The 6,455-nt window shown below is 52.2% G+C and overlaps 1 pseudogene; it reads left to right on the top strand.

The window, feature by feature from the left end:
* LOC128053166 (UL16-binding protein 1-like) lies at positions 1-5,677 on the top strand (annotated as a pseudogene).
* The last annotated feature ends 778 nt before the right edge of the window (positions 5,678-6,455 follow it).

Below are 6,455 nucleotides of genomic sequence, written 5' to 3'. Positions count from 1 at the left end.
ATGGGCTGGAAGGCTGGCCCCGGAGCGCGTCTTGGTTTCGCGGCTCTGGTGCTCCTCGTGGCTCTCCGGTTCTGCACGGCGCGAGGCGGTGAGTTCGGGGATTAACCTGGGAGGAGAGGACATGGGGCCCTGAGACCCGAGAGGAACGGGGTGTCCGAGGCGGTTCGGGGAACACCGCGGCTGCGCCGCCTCGCTGCTTTTAAAGGCCCCTGCGCTCCTTTCCCGCTGGGCTCCTGCTCCCCTCGCGGCTGGATGCCGTCCCCCTGCATCCCCTCAGGAGGGAAGAAAGGCACGGAGACGTGAGAGGCAGGTCGGCGTCACGAAATGCTGCTGCAGCCGCCCGGACTCCCCCGTCAGGATTCGGAGTCACTGAAGCGGGTGCAGGACAGGTGGCGGCCGCTTCCGAGGGACCAAACCCACGGGGGTTCAGGGGAAGGCTGGGTGGAGTCTGACCAGTTGCCTTGGCCACAGGAGAGGTGGCGGGAGATGGACAACGGTCGAGGCGGAGTCCGCCACTTGGGCGGGGAGTGGGGGAGTCAGTGCAGGAGGGAGGGGCGGTGAGATGGGTGGAGTCTGTCCTAGGAAGCCTCCTTAGAGTCCTGCTTGGTTACAACACTATTTTTTCCGAATTCCTCCCCATCCCAAGAAGCTCAGGGCCTCCAACCACTTCCCATCTGTGAAGGGATCCTAGACCTGCCCTCTGTCAACTGGCACCCTATCCTCTTGCCTGAGAATTCACGCCAGCAGAAGCCTCCCAGCCTGGCCCCCAGGACATAAAGCAGGAGAGATGGGAGAAGAGCTTCCCAAAGTGTGTGACACAGGGCACGAGGGTGAGGACGGGCACCCCCACTTCTACCCTTCAGTCCCACATTCATATTCCCTGAGACTATGGAGACAGTGGCCTATAATAGCTATTATTTGAGACAGGAGTTGGAGAACCTTTTCTTCAAAAGACAGAGAGTAAATCTGTTTGTCTCGACAGGCCATTTGGGGTCTGAGTGCATTCTACATCTCCACGTTTGTGCTACAAGAGCAGGCAAAGACGACCTGGAAAAAATACAAAAGAACCATGTGACTGCCCTGGGTCACAATACAGTAACAGTTGACTTATCCCTTAGGGACTAGCACAAGGGATGCCTTAGCTGCCTGTTGGAGAACCAAAAACTTGCTCTGTCCTGTCTTGTAGGTTCTGGGTGGTGTGAATGTGAAAGGAGTGTGGGTCCAGCAGATATGGGCTAATGTTCCCTGACCCCCTCTGCTCTAGAGTGGTTTCCATGGTCCATGGAGATATAGGGGACACGGCACGAAGCCTCTGGCATGTGCAGAGAATAGTGTGTGCATGCTAAGTCGCTTCAGTCATGTCCAGCTCTTTATGATCCTATGGACTATAGACCACGACGGTCCTCTGTCCAAGAGATTCTCCAGGCAAGAACACTGGAGTGGGTTGCCATGCTCTCTTCCATGGGATCTTCTCTCACTCAGGGATAGATCCCACATCTACTCCAGCTCCGACATTGCAAGCGGATTCCTTACTGCTGAGCCACGGGGGCAGGCCCTGGAGAATAGTGCTCCTACAACAATTCTGATGTCAGGCCTAGGCCACCTGCTGCTCTCTTATTTGCTGCCTCTGGCCCTTCTTATGCCAAACCACAATATCACTTTAATCCTATGGTGGCTGGTCTATCTGAACTAATGATAGCGGGTTGATGAGCCCAGATCATGATAGACAAGGTTGACATTTCATGACCAGAGGCCTCACCTCCACCAGCCTTCAGGACCATACCAGGAGCCACATTTAAATGGTATAGTAGTCCCCACTGCAAATCACATGGCCTTGCTTCAGGACATAAAGGGTCTGTGTTGTGAACCTCCAAGTAAAATGCCATATTCGACACTAGCACCTTTCTGACCACAGATACCTCTGACGTCACAGGTTCTGCTGGGTCATCTGCCCAAGAAGCAGGTCATCATTCACCACTCATCTGTGACTGCTTTTGTGCTAGGACAGCAGTTGTAACAGAAAACTATGGTCTGCAGAGCCTGAAATATGTCATATGTACAATTATAGAAATCTATGGGCCACACTGGGAATTAAATGGAGATAGGATTTGGATGACACTCCTGCAGCCCTAGAGGGGCTCCTCTCTGTCATTTTCTCCAGAATATGATATTGCTTACATGTACTATTAGGGGATGAAGTTCAGTGTCAGAAGTGTGAACTTGGAAATCGCTTCTATGGTACCCTCACCACATGGTAATTTACTAACTGTGAAGATTTTTCATTCATATTGCAAATGCAGTGGATGTGAAATGAGCACTATGAGGACCAGTGAATGGGTGACACTCCTGTGGGCAGGACGTGGGACAGATGTGTATTCCTTACACAGATGTCAGGCACCACAGTAATAACAGGCGGGCCATGATGATGTTTCAGACTGCTGGACATGATGACAGTCCCACTGTAGGTCCTTATGAATGTGGGGGTGGCTTCTCTGCCAAGTGTACACTTACTCCAGTCAGTGACCGTGTGGCTTCCAAGGCCAGAAGGACTTCTGCACTTGCTGTGGTGATAAGAGGGCCCTCCTTGCTGATGCCTGGCATCTCTGTCTCTAGGAATGGATTCTGAATATAAGACCTGACTCAGTGCTGGATGCTGCACAAAGGACTTGGACATTTTGTTGGGATGTCTGCACTCAGCTTCCTGAACATCCAGCCTTGTGTTTGTCTCTGTTTTTTTATATAATTTTTCCTTTCAATCGTGTAGTTTTTAGCAGGGCTCACTGCTCTTCTGTCTGCCTCTAGGATCGCCCTGTGCTAGAAGCCAGTGTGGTACTCCCTGCAGTGAAGCCCTGGTACAGTGGGGCTCTCTGGTCCCCTTGGCCGCTGCATCTGCTTTGTGTCTGACATAGGGCACTCCCCCTGGCATCAGCTCTTCTGCCTTCTCCATCCTCACTCCTGCTGCAAATGCACAGGAACACCAGTCCCACCACAGTCCCTGACCCTCAGCAAAAGTCACCCTGGAGCTGTTGGCGATGCTTCTCATCCGTTCTTTCCTCTCAGGCTCCATAGAACCTGGGGGACTGCACACTTTCCTGCCCTTTCATACCGTGTCCACCCTGGCACATTCACTTCTCTGAGCCTTTGATCCCCTCCTCTACCACCTGCCTCGGAAGTTCTGGATTTTTTCTTCCATGCCATGTGGGCCAGGGCTTCTCCAGGATCCCAAGACCCATCAACGTGGTAGATCAGCAGCATCTCCCTGGCCTTGCTCAATCCTGTGACCCCAATTGTGAATTCTCCTTTCTGCCGCTTTGGGTTCTGTGTGGGTCTTATGAGCAGAGTAGACTTAATGTTATGTGGTTTCTCCACTTGCTCAACCTGTAGGTGGTGTTGGGGGGCAGGGGGCCCTTCCTGCTCTACCAACCCAGCCCTGAAGCTCTCCTCTGCTCTCACATAAGCGGGGGGAGGAGGTAATGGGTCTTCTTCTCCAAAACCTGCCCTCACCTGCGTTTTCCTTCATAGGTGCTCACTCTCTTGCTTCAACTTCACCGTCGATCCTCACCCCAGTCCTGGAGAGCCGTGGTGTGTGGTTCAAGGCCAGGTAGATGGGAATGCTTTTCTCACCTATGACTGTGTTGGCGCCATGATCCAATCCACAAGTCCATTGGGAGAGGAGGGGAAAACTACAAACACTTGGGAAACCCAGAGAGAAACACTGAGAGACATCGGGGACTTCCTCAAGGGGCAATTGCCTGACATTATACCAGAGAAACACACACCCAGAGGTGAGTTCAATTCAGTTCAGTTCAGTCGCTCAGTCGTGTCCCACTCTTTGCAACCCCATGGACTGCAGCACGCCAGGCTTCCCTGTCCTTCACCAACTCCCAGAGGTTGCTCAAACTCATGTCCTTCGAGTCCAGGGGTGAATTAGGAAGTCCAAACACTGAAGGAGCTGCATCCATTGTTTATGGGTAAAAAATTCAATTGGATATTGGTCCTTCCCTAGTAGTCCAGTGGAAGGAGCAGGCCTTGGAGGAGAGATCAGGGCCAGATTACCTGGACCCAGGGGAGGTGGACACGGTGAGGCAAAGAATTTGTCAAGTCCAGAGCCTGAGATCTTTCTTTTCCATGATGGGGTCAGACCCTCTGACCCTGCAGGGCAGGATGACGTGCTGGTGTGAAGAGGATGGACGCATCAGTGGATCCTGGCAATTTGGCTTCAGTGGAGAAATGTGCCTCTGTTTTGATTCAGAGAATGGGCACTGGACAGTGAATCATTCTGGAGGGAGGCGGATTAAAGAGAAGTGGGAGAGTGACAGAGCTGTGACCGACTTCTTCAAGAAGGTCTCCATGGAGACTGTCGGGCCTGGCTTTGAGAGTTTATGGTGCGCTGGGAGAAAATGTTGAAGACCTCAGGTAAGTGAGACGAGTATAAAGAAATGGTAGTCCACTCAAGGTGATATGGACCCACCCTGTGTGTGCGTGTGTGTGTCTGTGTGTGTCTGTGTGTCTGTGTGTCTGTGTTTTGGCAAAGTGATCCATCTACAGTGAGCTGTTCCTGAAACGGATGGCCCTAGAGAGTGTCATACTGAGTGATCTAAGTCAGAAAGAGAAGGAGAAATATCATATGACATGCTTTATATGTGGAATCTAAAAAAAAAAAATAGTACAAGAAAACTTACAAAACAGAAAGAGACTCATAGACTTAGAAAACAAGCTTATGGTTACCCAGGGGAAGGGATAGTTAGGGACACTGGGAAGGTCATGTACACACCACTATATGTAAATGGATAACCAACAAGCTCCCACGGTATAGCACACGGAACTCTCCTCAGTGGTATGTGCCAGCCTGGATGGGAGAGGGGTTTAGGGGAGAACGGGTTCATGTATGTATATGGCTGAGTCACTTCGCTGTTCACCTAAAACTATCATAACATTGTTAATGGCTATACCCCAATAACAATGTTTTGGGCGTGAATAAAAATAAAATAAAAGAATGTAAAAAAATAAATTTAAAAAGTGAGTTGCTCCTGGGAGAACAATGATCCGGGATGCTCTGTCATCCTCCTTCTTCCACCTCCTGATGTCTCTCCTCACAGCACAGGCGTTTGGACGACTGAACATGGATTTTTGCTGACCCCAAACCTGTAGACATCTTTTTGATTTCTGGGATTTATTTCTCACTGTACCCTCTTTCCAGAATCTTCTTCTAAATGTCACCAATTCCACTTCGGGAAAACTGTCAATACCGCCTCTGCTGTCAGCTCCTGAGGACTGCATCCTCATATCACCATCTCTGATGTCACAGCAGGACTGAGTGGCTGTGTTGGAAACCTTGCTTCCCCATTAGCTGTCAGAGCCCCATGAGGACTGGGCTCCTCCCTTCCCCCCATCTCGCCTGGGGATCTATCACACGGGCCTCCATGTGATGGGTGCAAGCTGTCTGCACAGTAGGGGTACTGAGTCAGGGGGGCGAGGAGGCATCTGCCGAGTTTGGGGTCTGGACAAGGGCTTCATTCTTACTCTCCTTGCAGCATCACCAACCACAGTCCCCCCTACAGTGCAGCCCATGGCCCCAGCCAGCAACCACGTAACCGAGATTGTCCTTCTCGCCATTTTCGTCATAAGCATCATCATAAGCATCGTAGCCTGGATCATTTATAAGAACAGGTACTGAGGGCAGAATTCAGAGGGAAGGCAGGGGCACAGGGCCTGGTGTGAGGATGGGGAAGGTGAATCCTGGCCAACCCCCGCCCCTCAATGAACCTCCTTACCCTGGAAATGAGCAGGGGGATAAGACCCCATATCACCTGAGAGCAGAACTCGACAAGCTCAGCCCTGAGTTCTGAGAGGTCCCCACTGTCAGGTGACATTGTGAAAAGGGAGGGGCCTTCACTAGGCTGAGGGCCTATTGATGCTTGGGTTTAGCCAAGTCCCCTGGCTGAGCACAGACTGCTGGCTGGCAGGGCCCAGGGTACGTGGTGTGAGAACAGCAGGCACTCAGGGGGAGGGCAGGACTCCCGGGGGCTGAGAGCAGCATGGGGGCTCCACGTGCTGTGTCAGCGGGGAGGGGACCCACCCAGGGGCCAAGATGAGAGGGGCCGGGCTCTCATCCCAGGAGGAAGGGGCGGGAAGGCCTTTGCAGACCCAACTCCAAAGGCCCGTTCTCACAGGAAGTGGTGTGGGTCAAGCAGGCAAGGCAGGAGCCCCACAGGAGAGACTGAGGGAAGGGCTGAGGCCAGGCCTGTGCTCCTGGAGCAGCAGCAGTTGTGATTCGGCCTATGGCCTACACACCACCAGCCTCCTGGGGACCCAGAGCCCCATCACTGAGCGGCCCTGCCTTGAGCAGAGGTGCCTGAGTATGGTGGGCCTGAGCTGGGGTGGAGAAACAACTTCATTATATTTTCAAAGGGATATAATTTTACATTGACTGGTTCCCTTCATAATTTATTACC

This window comes from Budorcas taxicolor, chromosome 9, assembly GCF_023091745.1.
Source record: "Budorcas taxicolor isolate Tak-1 chromosome 9, Takin1.1, whole genome shotgun sequence".
NCBI lineage: Eukaryota > Metazoa > Chordata > Mammalia > Artiodactyla > Bovidae > Budorcas > Budorcas taxicolor.
The sequence above is the reverse complement of the archived record's forward strand: the minus strand, read 5'-3'. Positions and strand labels throughout refer to the sequence as shown.